The sequence below is a fragment of the Seriola aureovittata genome, chromosome 10 (genome assembly GCF_021018895.1).
Source record: "Seriola aureovittata isolate HTS-2021-v1 ecotype China chromosome 10, ASM2101889v1, whole genome shotgun sequence".
NCBI lineage: Eukaryota > Metazoa > Chordata > Actinopteri > Carangiformes > Carangidae > Seriola > Seriola aureovittata.
The window spans coordinates 27,821,375-27,836,374 of NC_079373.1; the positions used below are offsets into that span (position 1 = coordinate 27,821,375).

The following is a 15,000-nucleotide window of genomic DNA, read 5'->3' on the forward strand; positions in this document are numbered from 1 at the left end:
TCCTTCAGAGGAGGAAGAGACAGGAACAGGAAACAGCCTCCGACCAAAGACTCACAATGGAAACAGACAGTCAGAGTGTCCGTATACTTTAGGCCACATAATGTGTACACGCTGCACACATGGCTGCAGCACAGGTGAGGGAACCGTGATCTCAGCCTGCAGGTGTGAACAGAGAGAGAGAGAGGTCACGACCCCGTCCTCAATCTGCATCAAACACAAACCAGAACAGTCCGAGCCCAGTTCTGTCCGGGTCGTCCTGCCTGAAGCTCACATTCACAGCGGACCCTGAAAGGTTCAAAGGTCAAACACTAAACTCCTGCTTCACCTGATCCGGTTCTTCTGGTCCGGTTCTTCTGATCCGGTTCTTCTGATCCGGTTAATCTGATCCGGTTCTTCTGATCCGGTTCTTCTGATACAGTTCTTCTGATCCGGTTAATCTGAACCGGTTCTTCTGACACAGTTCTTCTGATCCGGTTCTTCTGATCTGGTTCTTCTGATCCGGTTAATCTGATCCGGTTCTTCGGACACAGTTCTTCTGACCCGGTTCTTCTGATCTGGTTCTTCTGACCCGGTTCTTCTGACACAGTTCTTCTGACCCGGTTCTTCTGATCTGGTTCTTCTGATCCGGTTCTTCTGATACAGTTCTTCTGATTCGGTTCTTCTGATCCGGTTCTTCTGACACAGTTCTTCTGACCCGGTTAATCTGATCCGGTTCTTCTGACACAGTTCTTCTGATCTGGTTCTTCTGATCCGGTTCTTCTGATACAGTTCTTCTGATTCGGTTCTTCTGATCCGGTTCTTCTGATACAGTTCTTCTGATCCGGTTCTTCTGACCCGGTTCTTCTGACCTGGTTCACCTGATCCAGCTTCATCTGTGATGTTTCAAAGGAGAGACACTGACGATGGATAGTTTCATGTCTGGAGCAGCAGCAGAGAGCTGGTGGATCTGATCTGTGGACCGGAGGTCTTCAGGTCTCAGCTCAGTGTCCCCTGAGGACGGACCTGTTGTGTGTATCAGTGATAACCAGAACCGGAACCTGCAGATAACTCTGACACACAGCTGCTTCAACAGGGAGAAGAATCAGCAGAAACAGATTAACCAGCGTCAGACTGTACAAACCTTCCTGCCCCACATGACCCTGTCAGCTGACACACAAACAAAGATCATGTGACCGTCCAGCTGCAGAGAGTTTATAAGTTATTTACAGTTTAGAAACTAGATCTGAAACCTGATCAGACTGTTGGCTGTTATCATCTCGGCATCTCATATGTTTTAAATTTTCCTTGTGTATTATTTGTTATTACAACTTTATTGTTTGTTGTTTAAATTGTATTGTAAATTCTTTTTGGACTCTCTGCTCATGAATTGTTTTTGTTCAGTTTTTTAAATGTACATTCAGGTCTCTCTTGAAAATGAGATTTCTGTCTCAGTGGGATTCAAGAAGAGGAAAAATCAATTATATATATATATATATATATATATAATATTAGACTACCAGCAGTAAAATTAAAATTAACTCTACGACAACCAGCTGCAACATTAAAGTCATACTAACACATACTGCACCAGTAATAATACTACATACAATGAATAATCATAATAATATTAAAGGTGCGGTCGTGCTGTAGAAGAACAAACTTGAAGTACTTGTACTTCAAGTTTGTTTGAGGAGAGGCTGAGGAGAGAAACTTGAAGTACTTGTACTTCAGGTTTGTTCTTCTACAGCACGACCGCTTTGATAATAAAATATTAAAGTGTTTACTATGGAACATGAACCAGTCTGTGGATCTGTGTGTTTATCATCATATCACCGGTTTGTTTCACTGCTCAGAAACATCCACCTGCCCGCCCGCCCTCTCCCCGGCTCCTCCCCGGCTCTCTGAAGCTCCCTGCGCCGCCGTTGCTTGGCAATGGAGGCGGTGTCGGCGGCACGGAGGTCCCCGGGGACCGCCGGTAAACAGCAAGAAATAGAAGCACACACACGCACAGGCACGCGCGCGCACACACGCACAGGCACACACACTGCTGCTCCTGCTGCTGCTTTATGCGTAGGCTATAGTCAAGCTACCACAATAAGAGCTACCGTTTCCGGTCGGTGGTAAATAGTGTAAAAGGCTTTTAGACAAACTTTAATTGAATATTTAAGACTAATGACAAACAACAACAACAACGACAACATGTTTTGTTTATTTTTCTTTTTTTTTACTTTGTGTTTATTGGTAAAAATGTCATCTTTATTTATCATTATCTCATCGTATCGTATCGCATTGAATCTTATTGTATCTTATCTTATCCTAGTATGTAAATGTAAATTGATTAATTAAAATCATAGTTCAATGCTGGATGAATTAACTCACAGTGATATATGAATTTAATATTTTTTTTTAAATAAAAAAAAACTTTTTCCAATTAATAAATAACAGGCGTATAACCTCTATTCTGCATATTGAAATATTTAAAAAAAAATGAAAATGTAAAAAAATAACTTAACAAACAGTTTGACTGTGTAGAAACTGTAATGTTCCCATTGATGTTGCTACATGCTATTTGCATGTACATTTAGTGTTGATATTTTTATCTTCTACTATATATACATGTCTATTTTTGGATTGTACACAACAGTCAGCTCAGCTTTGTTGCACAAACACACTTTGCCATTTTGTTTTTGATTCTAGTTTAGCGAAGTCCTGTCTAATCTTATTTTGAAGGTGACACAGCTTGACATCCGGTATCTTCCTCCTTCTCCTTCATGAGCTTGACGCGCCATCTTGTCCGCCCTGCCCGTCCTCAGCGAACTCTCTCCGGTTCTCTGTTCGCAAGTTTGGGCGTGTTCCGCTCCGGTTCCTCACTTCATCTTAAACGGACACTTCACCGTGAAAACGGGACGTTAACGTCTTCCGGTGGCTCGTCCTGTCCCCGGTTTGCAGCCGTTACTGTTGTTTCTGACAGTCCCCGGGAGAAGCTGACTTTCTAGCGGACCGGTAAACTCCGCTGACAGCGTCCATGCTGATCCCCACACAGGTGAGTGAAACCGGCGGGAATCATCAGGTTTTCCGGTGGTTCCCGGTGTTTCGGTGCTTTACGTGAACTCTCTCCTCGGCACTAATGTGTCGTTGTATCCGCTGTTTGTGCTCACTCGGTCCCACGCTTTCATTTACATCCTCCCGGTCCCCGGTGTTATCTGATAACTACCGTTTATCTGCACGCGAGCGGAAAGTATCACTGAACGATCGGGTTACAGTGACCGGGTCTGAGGAAACGTACAGTCAGGTCGTATTAACATTAGGGTGTTTAATAGTGTTTTTAATGTCCCATAGTGCTGACACATAAAACCTGCAGGGCTCAGATATGTTGAGGTTTATTGTCTAATTTTTTGGAGGACACGTTAATTAACTTTATTTATTTTTTAATCAGACTGAGTTTGGTGAAAAAAAGAGGGAGGATCATATGAGAGTTTAAACCCACAGGTGATTCAGGGTTAATAATGTGATGAATGTGCTGTTGAATTGTTACTGTATGTGTCCATGTTGGATTGTAGTGTTGAATTTACACAATCAGGAGCTTTGATAACACAATGTTTACTAATGTAATAACATCATAAGTGGATGTTTAGGTACACATATTAGATAGAAGTTTATAATTAAGTTGTGTATAAATGTCAAAAGATACAAGGTCTGTATTGTTATTCATACACTCTTAAAGCAAAGTAACCCAAGCTGGGATTTAAATTCTTTAATTAATATCAGTCAACTTCCGCTGCTACTGTTAAAATTGTATTAAAACTGTTATAAGAAGATGGAACGATGAAACAAGCACATAATGTTCCAGCCCTTCTTTTATTGCTACAACTACAAAATATCGAGTTATCCATCAATTTGTACTGAAACTTCAATACAAATTTTATTTTACATTTCAAATTTATGTTTCTCATAGTCTTTCTTTTGGTAGCCTAAACTGCATAAAAAGGGCGGACTGTGAAGAATGAGGATTCTCAGCCCAATGTCAGGTCAAACCTACACAACCTATTGGGTTATTAAAATAACCCAGCATTGTTTAGTGAGGATGTTTCTCTGTTGGAAACTGAATGTACAGACTGAGACTGATGAAGAGGGATGTGATGGAAAATGTTGATAAATCTGTAGAAGTGAAGCTGGTTGTGATCGTCTGCAGCACTGAAGCTCTAACATGTTTTATTGAGTTGAGAGAAACTGACTTGTCTGGTTTGGGTGCAACGTGTCGGTCTGTGAACACATGTGCTCGATTAAAAGAAAAGGGAAAGGCAGTGGTTGAATTTCACTTCACTGTCTGGTGTCCTAAACTCTGATGATTTTGCCTCCACACAGTCGATATGACAGCTCCACCTGTCTGCTCTTAAACCAATTATTTGTGATGGTGTGCACCTGCCTGAGCGGCTCAGCCTCCTGGTGTTGAACACAGTCTGGAAGCTGCTGCAGCATCTCGTCATGAAGCTCGTACATTCACCAGGAGGAACGAGGAATATCTGAGCAGGAAGGGAAGGAAAGAAAGGGATTTTCAGCAGCTCCACATTTTCCTGAACTTTTCAGCAAACGTGTCTGAAGTTGTGTTTGTCAGGAGGGAGATCTCACTCGCTCGCTGTCTCTGGCTCTTGGGTGTTTATGTTTTCATTTCAGCTCATTTCACATCAGGCATGAATACAAGCCAGAAATGACTTCACAGGGTTTTCAGGAACAATTTCCTCAGTGGAGCAGCTCAGTGCTGCTGGTCTGTGAGGCCACATTTCTCTTTGTGCTGATGGACGACTGTGACGACTGACTGACCTGGTGCTGCAGCAACCAGCTGTTATCATCACTGATTAGTCTGCGCTTTGTTTTTGTGATTAATTGATTTCTTCTGTAAAAATGCCAGAAAAGTGTAAATTTACCTGTTTTAACACGACATCTTCAGACTGTTTGTTTTATCTGAACGTTTATCCAACATGAATTTTCCTGGAGTTCATCCTGTCAAATGAAGAGTAAAGGTCACATTGCATTAGAAATATATGTATATGTGTATATGGGCCAGTTCAGCCTTTATCATACATCAGTCCAGATGTGGACAGCTGCAGACTTGTACCTGCTTCTATACAAACAAACACATTAGAAAACATGATGGCGACAGTAAGAAGAAGAGTCGGTAAAATGAAACTTGTGAACATGTTGAGACACCGCTACGCTGTCTGATGAGACAGACTGATGAAGTCTGGGACGTCTGATTCTGATGGGGTGTTTAATTTAATCTCACAATCAGATCCAGGACCAGTTCAGACCGTGACATATTTCATCACATTTCAGTCTCTTGAAAGGCTTTACAACAATGACAGTACATATGTAGAGCGCAGTATAACAGACCACATGATTAAATGTTACACTGACTTTATGAACGGTTTCATCATGTTCACAGTATTACAAGCTTTCATGTGCAGCAGCTCGGTGTCTGCAGAGACCGACTCTGTCCTGTGTCTGCATCACAGGTAAAGAAACGGCAGAGTGAGAGATGGATGAAAGGATGATTTCATCTTCACCAATTAACCATAACTAGGTAGAAGCATCGTGTGATTCAACTGTGAACATTCGATTTGTTTTTATTGGCTCTTTCTTGTCGTCTGCTTTAGTGATGATCAGATCTTCCAACGATTACAAATGTTTGAGTTTCAACAGGAAATATAAATATGAGAATATTCTTCTGTTTCTTATTCTGTTTCCTCACTTGGAAAAATAAAGTGCAATTGTATCCATGCACCTTATCATTGTGATGTTCTGTTGCACTCATGTGCACCCTGAATGACAGACACACAGAGAGGGCTGGTGACCCTCCAGGATTTGTCCCAGTACACCTGATGGTCAGTCCGACTGAGAAGGTGTTTGTGGCACCTGGTTGTTGAGTGTGTAGTACACAGTGAATATCAATAGGTAATAAAAATCTATCCAACTTAATGTTAGTTAAATCTACCTTTCCTATCTGGTGTTTCAAATTAAAAGCCCTCTGTAGACTCATGTAATTGTGACTTCATGACATTGCAGCGGCAGTAAAGGGGAACAGTGCAGTGTCCTGGTGAACCTGCAGGTGTGCTGCGTGGTCTCAGATTTTGGACTGCATGCACACGTTCACATTGAGGTCTGCATGGACCCGTGTGGACTCTGGCAGAACCAGGAGAACACAGGAACCATGAACTCTGACAGCTCTGTTCGCTGGGCGGCAGTAGAGGAAGTTGTACCAATGTCTGGTTCTAAACCAGCTTAGTGGATTTTGAGACCAGTCCCTGACCTCTGTTTCCATCGCTGTTAGTTTGGGGTTTGTTCATTTTTATTCCTCCGAGTTGGCGACAGTCAGAGCGGCAGCCATTTTGTTTTTCATGTTGTCCGTCCTTCTCATTCTCGTGGACACGATGTCTCAGCAACACCTTGATGGAACTTCTTCAAATTTGGCACAAAATTCACTAGGACTCAAGGGCGAAGTGATTAGATTTTGGGGGTCAAAGGGCACGGGCATGGTGACGTCACAAAATACAGTTATGGCCTTGTGAATGCCTTGACAGAACTTCTTAAATTGGTAAAAACATTCATCTAGACTCAAGGACACCCTGATTAGAATTTCTGTGGTTCAGCAGGATCAGCCTGAGTGTGAACACTGTGGGAACAGAGACTGAACTGGTGGTTTGGCAGCTCTGAAGCTGTGACACCACAAACCTCTGAGCAGGACTGGAGTTGGTCTGAATGGTTTCTGTGGTTGATCTTTGGACTGCTCCACGTGTATGTGTATATATACATACATACATACACATCCAGCTCTGGTGCCATGATATACTTTATGGTTACACCTGTAGTGGAACCCTACAGGAGAGAAGGTAATTATATCTAACATGTTATATCTAAGGAGACGGGTCGGTGTTCAGCTGCTCTGACTGAGTTCACTGATCTCCTGTAGTCACAGTAAAATATCTGCAGACTGTTTCCTCCTGGCAGATCAGAGTTAGCTGAGGGTTGAGCCACAGGAGCCTCAGACAGATATCATACCCACCTGTCACACACCGAGGGGGGAGGAGGAGGAGGAGGAGGAGGAGGAGGAGGAGGAGGAGAGGAGGAGGAGGATTCATCTAGTGCTTCATCTCCTCTGTCAGAGAGGAGCTGAACGAGCTGCTCTGTGATCGCGCTGAATTATTTCTCTCCTCGCTGCTAAATATAGCCACTGTCCTGAGCACCACACACACACACACACACACACACACACACACACACACACACACACACACACACACACACACACTGTACTTGTGAGGACCCTCAATGACATAATCCACCACCTAAACCTGATTCTGACTTTAAATCTGAAACCAAGTCTTAACCCGTAAATTACCACTGTAAAAAAAACACACACACACACACACACACAGTGACATACACATATAGTACACAATAGTACATGTCAGGCAAGTCTGCAGACACACACATACCCTCACAGGTAAATACACAAATATATTTAAAGAGTATCATGTTAAACCATCTCCACTCTATGATTAAAAGCTAATATATATATATATATTTATATTTATATGTTCATAAAAAAGATGTTGAAAAGGTTATAGTGTGTGTGTGTGTGTGTGTGTGTGTGTGTTTTTCCTCAGTCAGTTTTATTTGAATAATCCACACGAGTTATTTTCTTAGTAAATAATTTCAGCTGTAAATTAAATGTAGTGAGGTGTTGTCGTCAGGTAGAAACTCTCCGCTCTGCCTCGTTAGTCATCTACCTGCTGAATGAGATCTAAAGCTGCATCACTAACTGTGGCTGAGCCTCAGCTGTGTTTACAGGATGCTGACACTCCCCCAAACTTCAGGGTCCTGTGAAGCTCCGGGCGGACTGAGTCAGCTGGTCTCTGCTGATGCAGCTGAAAACCACCACAGCACCAATAAGTCACCTGGAATAATGAGGGTGCTGATGTGCTTCGTTACGTCTCCTCAGAGCTGGATGAGAGTGTCTGTGGTAAACATCTAGTGTTAAGAGCTACATCACCTCATCTTTGTGCTTCTGTGATCCACATTTCTACATTTAAATGATTTGTTGGGCCGTGTTTATTAGAGGGCGGAGCAACAGCGGTCACCTGACACACTCAAACCAGGTCTGTTACAGTTTGTGATCAAAGCCACAAACCGGTATGCACTGGGGTCTCGACTCCACACGCCCCTCCCAGGGAGTTAGGGGCGGAGTCAGACACTGCCAAGATGGCGACGGTGGAGCAGCTATCAACCTGTGGGTGACATCACAGAGGCGACGTCCGTCTTTGTTTACAGTCTGTTGATCTTACTTTGACATATGAGTTCAGTCTGTTAAACAGCTAGCTTAGCTCGCTAACTGCAGCAGGTCTCTGGTCCAGGACCGGGGACTTGCTGCAGGGAGGGAGACAGGAAGCAGGTGGAGCTCGGGCAGAGGCTGAACTTTCTAATTAAAACACAGCAGCTCATGAATAAACAACAACACTGTCCAAACGAATACTCCACATGAACTAAGCAAAACATCTGACTGGTTGTGACAAGTTGAGAATCATCACAGCAGTTGAAGGATTCGAATCACGACTTCCAGTCAGGACTTTCAGAATAAAATCAGAGCAGAAACAGGATGCAGATCGTGGACACACTTGTCATGTGATCTTTAGGCCAGATCGCCCCTCCCCCTCCCTCCTCCCCCTGATTCACCAGTGCTTAAATTAAAGCATTTTGTAGAAGAGAACAACTGTACACATGCACCGAGAGTTTAACGTACGAGGTTCACGGGGGCCCGACAGCTACTCTTTGCCCCGGGGCCCCCGGCAGCTCAATCCAACCCAGTAAACACTGTGGGGAGGGAATAGACTGTGACACAAGACGGAGACAGGAAGGACAGGAGACATGTCCTGACATGAGCTTTGTGTTGTTCCTCTGTCACATCGTTGTGTATGTGGTTGATCTGATCACTGAGCACACGAACGCAGCAGACTGTGAGCTGTCGAGTCCTAATGGAAGTGAACCAGGTCTGATCCTGCTGAGGTTGAGCTCTGGTTGTTTCTCAGGCTACGACAACACTGCTATGGACATGAAACTAATACATTTAATATCACGATTAGAGAGACCAAAATTATCAGTGTCGTCACCGTCAAGTTTTATAATGGAAACCACAAGTAAATAATGAACAGCACTTTTTGTTTGCATTTAAACACTTAAATAAAAAACCTGCTGATACCTGCTAATTATGGTGGCAAAAGGTTTTAGAAGGAAAAATGGTTGATGCCAGTTAAATTAACCACAATAATTAACCACGGTAACCAACCATGGTTTAAGTGATAATTAAAATTTAAATGGTAAAACTAACCCTCTGGCATTTTTATCGTGATGTAGCGTGAAACTTGTGACTGTTTCATCTCTACGCTATTTTGTTTTCGTCTCCCGCCCACAGGACTCCAGAGTTTTCAAACACAGGAGACGGAGACTTTTGGAAACACTGTTTTATTTTGAAGACTCTGAGGTGGTGTTTTATTTTGGAAACTCTGGGGTTGTGTTTTATTTTGGAAACTCTGTAGTTGTGTTTTATTTTGAAGACTCTGGGGTTGTGTTTTATTTTGAAGACTCTGGGGTTGTGATTTATTTTGAAGACTCTGGGGTTGTGTTTTATTTTGAAAACTCTGGGGTTGTGATTTATTTTGAAGACTCTGGGGTTGTGTTTTATTTTGAAAACTCTGGGGTTGTGATTTATTTTGAAGACTCTGGGGTTGTGTTTTATTTTGAAAACTCTGGGGTTGTGATTTATTTTGAAGACTCTGGGGTTGTGTTTTATTTTGAAAACTCTGAGGTGGTGTTTTATTTTGAAGACTTTGGGGTTGTGTTTTATTTTGAAGACTCTGGGTGTTGTAGTGTGGACGGACAGAAAGTCTGGACGGACAGAAAGTGAGACCTTTGTAAACAATGAGGTCACACCCACAGTCTCTCCTGATTGGCTGTCATCAGCCTGGACTACCAGTGGTGAATACAACATGATGATGAATGACAGTGTCACTGACCTTGTTGTCTTTGCAGCTGTTGTTCACTTACATTCTCTGTTTTAATGCTACAACTGTCTCTGCTGTTCCTCCTTCAGAGGCTTTACTGCAGAGGAGACGATCTACTTCCTGTTTACAGCGGCTCGCACACGCTCAGTGCAGGTGATGGTCACGTATGTATTTTCAGGTGCGTTCGTCTGGACAGTTTTAAAATGAAAACGTAGTAGTGCCTCAGCGACCTTAAGGTGAAGCTTCACCTCCTGCTCCTCTCTGAGCCTCAGACCGAGGAGCTGGAGAGGATCTACATATATATCACTTCTTTAAAGGAACCACAGTGTTAGGATTCAATTACCATAAGCACCTTTAATCTGAACACACGGCCTCTCGCAGAGGAAACGCCATCCCTCTTCCCACGCTAATGAGAAAAACCACACTCCAGCATCTTTTGCCCCACCCCCACCCCCCTGTCACATCATGTGCAAAGGGCAGTTATTTATGGGACGGGACGCGTTAATAATACATTAAAAAGACACCTCTGCTTCCCGAAACACCACCACCTCTCCATGAAGATCACCTCTGTCTGACATGACCTTCTCTCTCTCTCTGTCTCTCTCTCTGTCTCTCTCTCTGTCTGTCTTTCTCTGTCTCTCTGTCTCTCTCTCTCTCTGTCTTTCTCTCTGTCTCTCTCTGTCTCTCTCTCTCTGTCTTTCTCTGTCTCTCTGTCTCTCTCTCTCTGTCTTTCTCTCTGTCTCTCTCTGTCTCTCTCTCTCTGTCTCTCTCTGTCTCTCTCTGTCTCTCTCTCTCTGTCTCTCTCTGTCTCTCTCTCTGTCTCTCTCTCTCTGTCTCTCTCTCTGTCTCTCTCTCTCTCTGTCTTTCTCTGTCTCTCTGTCTCTCTCTCTCTCTTTCTCTCTGTCTTTCTCTCTCTGTCTCTCTCTCTCTCCTCTCTGTCTCTCTCTCTGTCTCTCTCTCTCTCTCTCTGTCTTTCTCTGTCTCTCTGTCTCTCTCTCTCTGTCTTTCTCTCTGTCTCTCTCTGTCTCTCTCTCTCTCTGTCTCTCTCTGTCTCTCTCTGTCTCTCTCTCTCTGTCTCTCTCTGTCTCTCTCTCTGTCTCTCTCTCTCTGTCTCTCTCTCTGTCTCTCTCTCTCTCTGTCTTTCTCTGTCTCTCTGTCTCTCTCTCTCTGTCTGTCTCTCTCTCTCTGTCTCTCTCTCTGTCTCTCTCTCTCTGTCTTTCTCTCTGTCTCTCTCTGTCTCTCTCTCTGTCTCTCTCTCTGTCTCTCTCTCTCTCTGTCTTTCTCTCTCTCTCTGTCTCTCTCTCTCTGTCTCTCTCTCTCTGTCTTTCTCTCTGTCTCTCTCTCTGTCTCTCTCTCTCTCTGAGTGAATGGCGGAGTGAGAGGAGCGTGGTGCTGCAGAGAGCGTTTTGTGAGATTTTTCGAGTTTTTCTATCTTTCCTAATTTTTTTCTGTATATGTTGTAAATAGTGTGTAGTTCAGGGTGTGTAGGTGTTAAGTTTTGGTGTGTAAATAGGAGGTTGGGGGGTTGTTTTGCGGTCGGCCGGCGTCTTCGCTGGTCGGCGTGGTGAACGCCGACATGGAGTTCACCAAACTCAGCAGGAAACACGGGTTTAAAATCTGTGCTGGGTTTCAGTGCTCGGTGGAGGACTGCAGTCTGGCGGTGGGGGAAGTTGTGGGTCACAGCAGCATTAAATCTGCTGCTCGGATGAACGGCGCTGTTGTGATTTTTGTGGACAGTGTCGAAAAAGTTAATAAGATTATTGAAACTGGAGTTGTGGTGAATGACACGTTTGTGTCGGTGTCTCCTCTCGCCACACCGGCTAAAAAAGTCACGATATCAAACATCCCTCCGTTCATCAGTGATGAGGTTTTGTTGAGGGAGCTGGCGAGACACGGGAAGATCGTTTCCCAGATCAGGAAACTGCCGTCGGGATGTAAATCTCCGCTGCTGAAGCATGTGGTTTCACACAGACGGCAGGTTCTGATGATCCTCAACAAAAAGGATGAAGAGCTCAGTCTCGTTTTTAATGTGAGAGTGGATGATTTTGATTATGTTGTGTTTGTGAACTCCGGGACTTTAAAGTGTTTTGGATGTGGGAGGGAGGGACATTTAGTCCGAGCCTGTCCTGATAAAGTCTCCTCTGCTGATAAAACACAGAGGGAGGAGGAGAGAGGAGACACACAGAGACAAGCTGGACAAGATGGTGGGGGGACAAAAGAGACACAGCAGAGTCAAGAAGACTCTGACACTCAGAGACAAGGACATGAAACAGCTGTCAGTCACACAGGGAGGGAGAAAAGTGGTGACAGTGAAACGGCAGCAGGAGAGGAGACTGTGGTGAACACTGCAAACACAGCAGCAGAGGACACTGTGAGAGACACTGTAAGAGACACTGTGAGAGACACTGATGAACACGTGATGGAGCAGAATGATTTTAAAGTCCCTGTTCTAAAAAGAAAACAGACCAACAGTGACAGCGGCTCTCAGGCCAAGAAAGGAGCAGTGACCATCAGAGAGAAGAAGAAGGAGGTGCAGCCAGAGTCTGAGTCTGGCATGGAGGAGGAGGAGGAGGAGGAGGAGGAAGAGGACTGTGATGAAGGCAGCCAGCCTCATACTGACTCACAGCTGTCTGTTGGATCACAGCAGGAGGAACAATATGAATTACAACAAGTTAAAAAGTTCCTGCAAACAACGAAAAATATGAAAAAAGTCCGAGTGGAAGAATATTTTACAGACAAAGAAGTGTTTATACGATCTGTCAGATCACAGATGAGCAGCAGAGGAAAAGGGGGTTATACTGACCAGGAAGTCTACAGACTGAAAAAACTAGTCCTGAGACTCAAACAAGAACTGAACAATGATGAAGACTCAGAAACAGTGTAAGACAGTCTGTTTTCTGTCTGTCTTAGTGTGTGTGGTGCTTCTCACATCAGAGGACATGAGTGATTTTAAAGTCTCCACACTTAATATAAATGGAGGCAGAGATGTGAGGAAGAGAGCCAGTCTGTTTGAACTGATAAAAGTGAAGAGTGTTAATGTGATGTTGGCCCAGGAAACACACAGCGACTCTTTAAATGAGACTGACTGGAGGAGGGAATGGGACGGGGAGGTGGTTTTAAGTCACTTAACTAAGACCAGTGGAGGAGTGGCACTCCTCTTCTCTAAAAACTTTATGCCACAGTCTCATGTGGTGGAGGAAGTGATGGAGGGGAGATTGATGGTGGTCAGAGCCAAATATGAGCGTTTTACTCTTGTTTTTATTAATGTATACGCTCCCAACACAGGACCTGCCAGAGTTCAGTTTTTAAATGAACTAGCTGTGGTTTTAAGTCAGTGTGGGCCTGAAGAGGTTTTGTTTTTAGGAGGAGATTTTAACTGCACAGAGAACGATCAGCTGGACAGGAATCACACTGAACCTCATGCCGCCTCAAAACGAGCCATGAAGCAGCTGGTAGAGGCTCAAAGTTTAAAGGACGTATGGAGAGAAAAACATGGCAAACAGAGGCAGTACACTTGGGTCCAGACCAGAGAGAAGCTTCTCTCGATGGCCAGATTAGACAGGTTTTATTGTTTTAAGCATCATTTTAGTATTTTTAAAGGATGCAGAATACTTCCTGTGGGGTTCTCAGATCATTGCATGGTGTCCTGTAATGTGTATATTGCAAATGTGAAACACAAGTCTGCATATTGGCACTTTAACACTGCTTTGTTGTTGGATGAACATTTTAAAGAAACGTTTTTATTTTTCTGGGGAGTTTTTAGAACTAGAAAAGGGGATTTTACATCGTTGAAGCAGTGGTGGGATTGTGGGAAAGTGGAGATCAAGCAGTTTTGTCAACAGTACACTCTCAATGTCTCTCGTGACATCACCAAATCTATAAGAGATCTGGAGATTGAAATAGTGGAGCTGCAAAGTGCTGCAGAGTCCACAGGAGATCGAGGCTGTATTGAAGACCTCAAAACCAAAAAAGCCGTACTGGCGGACCTGCTGGGCTCTAAAGCACAAGGGGCGCTGATCCGGTCTCGCTTTCAGAGCGCTGCTCTGATGGACTCACCGTCCAAGTTCTTTTTCAGCCTGGAGAAGAAGAATGGGCAGAGCAGGTTCATCCACGCTCTGCACTCAGCTGCAGGACACCTGCTGACTGAAGACAGCGAGATCCGACAGAGAGCTGTGGACTTCTACTCCCAGCTGTTTGAAAGTGAGTACACTGAAGATGACGGGGCTTTTAACTTGTTCTGCGGTGGGCTGCCCAGGGTCTCGGAGGAGACCAACAAGGAGCTGGAGGGTCCTCTGACCACAGAGGAAGTCTCCATGGCGCTGCAGAGTATGCAGGGGGGGAGGGCCCCTGGGATTGACGGGCTCCCACCTGAGTTTTACAAAGCTTTCTGGAGTGAACTAAAGACAGACGTCATAGATGTCTTCACAGAGAGCTTTGGTGACTCGTCTCTGCCCCAGAGTTGCAGGAGAGCAGTTCTGACTCTGTTGCCAAAGAAAGGAGATCTTCAGGACATCAAGAACTGGCGACCGGTCTCTCTACTGTGTACAGACTATAAACTGCTGTCTAAAGTCCTGGCCAACAGACTGAAGACGGTGATGGACCAGGTCATACACAGGACTCAGACCTACTGTGTGCCCGGTAGGTCCATAGTTGACAATGTGTCACTGATTCGGGATCTTTTGGAAGTCTCTGGTTCTTTGGGTTTTGATGCTGGTCTGATTTCTCTGGACCAGGAAAAGGCTTTTGACCGGGTTGAGCACCGTTACCTCTGGAAGGTTTTACAGAGGTTCGGCCTCAGCCCTGGATTCATTGCCAAGATTAAGGTTTTGTACGAGGACGTTGAGAGTGTACTGAAAATGAATGGTGGTTTGTGTAAACCGTTTAAAGTGACTCGGGGGATCAGACAAGGCTGCTCGATGTCTGGGATGTTATATGCACTTTCTATTGAGCCAATGTTGCACAATAT

At 44.3% G+C, this 15,000-nt stretch overlaps 1 protein-coding gene across 2 annotated transcripts in view; it reads left to right on the top strand.

Moving 5' to 3' along the window:
* Positions 1-2,221: 2,221 nt before the first annotated feature.
* LOC130176728 (carbohydrate sulfotransferase 8-like) overlaps positions 2,222-15,000 on the top strand; it is a 45,991-nt gene continuing 33,212 nt past the window's right edge. The window contains exon 1 of one of the 2 annotated variants that reach the window (XM_056387994.1): positions 2,222-3,022. The gene's annotated coding sequence lies outside the window, so the exon portion shown is untranslated. The remainder of the gene's footprint in view (positions 3,023-15,000) is intronic. The other variant, XM_056387993.1, reaches the window with a different exon arrangement.